At 38.9% G+C, this 3027-nt stretch overlaps 1 pseudogene; it reads right to left on the bottom strand.

The window, feature by feature from the left end:
• Positions 1–201: 201 nt before the first annotated feature.
• Positions 202–1810, bottom strand: LOC119053890 (importin subunit alpha-1-like; annotated as a pseudogene).
• Between the last annotated feature and the right edge of the window lie 1217 nt (positions 1811–3027).

The raw sequence follows: 3027 nt of genomic DNA, 5'->3' as shown, positions 1-3027 counted from the left end.
TGAAATTCTACATAGAAATAAGAAGCCCATTGAGAGGAGAAGTTTCATACAGTATGTACAGTTTGGAACTGTTCAAGTATAGTGTCATTGCAAAAACTGTGACAACAACAAACCACATTTAAAAAAAATTCTTAGTAGAAAAACAGTAAGACAAATTTATACCAAACGTAGTACACAACCCCCCCCCCAACATTTTATGCCTTAGCTGTACACTCTAAAAGTAAAGGTATAAGGAGTGCCATCCTGAACTTGGAACGTATATTCTGGCCATCTGTTGTACCATCAGAGGTAGATTCTGGCACAACATTTTGATCTTCCTCTTCCTCTACAGAGAAATACTTCTCAGTCAAGTTGAATGAAGCTTTGTATACATATTCATTTTCATCATTTTGTAGAGATTCAATTTTGCCCAAACCTCCACATTCTTTGATCATTATACTAAGTTTCTCAGTTTCACCTAGTTTCTCAGCAGCCTGGAAGATATTTGAAATGGCATCCAGAAAAACCAGAATAATTTTGGTATCTTTCATAGTTAAGATGTTTACCAATGGTTCTATTATGCCACAGTGAATAAGATATACAATCTGTTCAACTGTTCCATCACTTGTATAGTTGATCACAGGCCAAACAGCTTCCTTTTGTGTCTTAAAGTCTGCCTTAGAACAGCAATGAGGAATGGGACTAATCCATGATTCACAGCTTGCTGTATCTGGTCCTGGTGGCCAGCTGTGATGATTGACATTGTCTATGCAGCTTCCTTCTGAATAGTAGTCTTAGAGTTTATTATCAGACTAGGAAAGATGGCAAGTGCTCCTGCATTTATTACAACCTGAGTCTGTTCATTTGTCCCAGTGACAATATTTCCTATGGCTCTTAGTACAGGAGTCACAATTGGCAATTTAGTACCTCCCAGGAGCTTCATAAGTTGGGGCACAGCTCCTGTTTTCACAATCATTTCAATCCATTCATTTGGACCATTGGTAAGGTAGGAAATGGCCCAGCTGTTATCTGCTAATACTTCTGGGTCATCATGATTCAGGAGATGAACTAAAGTAGGAAGAATCTGCTCAACAGCATCTAACAGGGGTGCAGGATTCTTGTTGTGACAAAGGTTTAAAAGTGTACAGGTAAGATTACAGAAATAACCACATGTTAAAGATGACATATCAGGAACTGCAAGAAGAGACACCAGTGGTTTAACTGTACCATACTAGATAATCAAGTCTTGGAAAACTGAACCATCACCTGTAATATTTCCTAGAGCCCATAAGGCTTGTTCACTGATTTAAGTATGGGGAGATGCTAAGAGAAATGAATCCTGGGATAGTACCTCCATCTGTTGGTCTTGGTTTGTTCCAATGTCCTGGAAGCAATGTTAGTGAGGGCCCAGGCAGATTCAAACTGAATGGGACTAAAATCAGTTCTGCCCAAGAAAGACAATTTTTGAAATCAAACCATCCCAGATTATGTTGTCTATGCCTGGCTGTTTTCCCCTAGAATGCAGTTTCCTTGCAGCCTGAGTATCTTGGAGCTGGCTTTCTACATTGTTGCTATTTATGCGTTTGACAATGTCCTCAACAGACCAATTTATAGTACCCTGGTTGTTGTGGTTTTCCTGCAGTGCAAAAGTGGCATCATCAAGAAAGAAGCTTACATTTCTTCTTTTCAGCATCTCTTCATACTTCTTAGCTTTTCTCAGCTTAATATTAACTTCTGTTCCACTACTCCTCATTTCTGTACTAACTTTCCCCTTGTTTTTAAATCTATTAAGGCAGGCAGCTGGCGAATTAGCATTCTCATTAGTGGACATGGTTATGAGACACAGGGAGATGGCTCTCTGGCTGGACAGGGCTTGAGTTTATACCTAGACAGCTGGCTTAGGCTGTTCACAGGTGACAGTGGAAAGAGGATGGGCTGTGTTTTGCTTGCTCTGAAAATGCCCAACATTAATCAGCACAGAGACTGTGTAAATTTAATTTCTAAGAGCTTTTCTTATTACATTTATTCTTTTTATTTTAAAGATTTTTTTTATTCTTGTTCAAGTACAGTTTCCTGCCTTTTCCTGCCAACCCTCCCCACCTCTTCCCATTTCCACCCTTCCACCCTTGTTATTGTCCATATGTCTTTTATAACTGTTTCTGTAAACCCTTCACCCTTTTCCCCCATTATCCCCTCCCCTCTGGTCACTGTCAGCCTGTTCTCAATTTCAATGTCTTTGGTTATATTTTGCTCGTTTGTTCATTTTGTTGATTAGGTTCCAGTTCAAGGTGAGATCATATGGTATTTGTCTTTCACCTCCTGGTTCATTTCACTTAGCATAATGCTCGCCAGTTCCATCCATGCTATTGCAAAGGGTGTAAGTTCCTTCTATCTCTCTGCTGTGTAAAATTCCATTCTATAAATGTACTACAGTTTTTTTTTATCCATTCAATTACTGATGGGCAAATATGTTGCTTCCAGCACTTTGCTATTGTAAATTGTCCTGCTATGAACATTGGGGTGCATAGGTTCTTATGGATTAGTGTTTCAGGGTTCTTAGGATATAATACTAGGAGTGGAATTGCTGAGTCAAAAGGCAGTTCAATTTTTAGTTTTCTGAGGAAATTCCATACTGTTTTCCATAGTGGCTGCACCAGTCTGCATTCCCAACAGTGCAGTAGGGTTCCCTTTTCTCCACAACCTCTTCAACACTTGTTGTTTGCTGATTTGTTTATGATGGCCATTCTGACTGGTGTGAAGTGGTATCTCATTGTGGTTTTAATTTGCATCTCTCTGATGGCTATTGATACTGAGCATCTTTTCATATGTTTCTGAACCCTCTGTATGTCCTCTTTGGAGAGTGTCTGTTTAAGTCCTTAGCCCATTTTTTAATTGGGTTGCTTGTCTTCTTAGAGTGGAGTTATGTGAGTTCTTTATATATTTTAGAGATCAAACCCTTTTCTGAGGTATCTTTGGCAAATACATTTTCCCAAATAGTTGGTTCTCTTTTCATTTTAATGTTGTTTTCTTTAACCATGTAGAAGCTTT

The sequence above is a fragment of the Artibeus jamaicensis genome, unplaced genomic scaffold (genome assembly GCF_021234435.1).
Source record: "Artibeus jamaicensis isolate MK-2021 breed Jamaican fruit bat unplaced genomic scaffold, CSHL_Jam_final contig_410, whole genome shotgun sequence".
In the NCBI taxonomy this organism is placed as follows: domain Eukaryota; kingdom Metazoa; phylum Chordata; class Mammalia; order Chiroptera; family Phyllostomidae; genus Artibeus; species Artibeus jamaicensis.
Note: the sequence above shows the minus strand (reverse complement) of the source record. Positions and strands in the feature narration are given on the sequence as shown.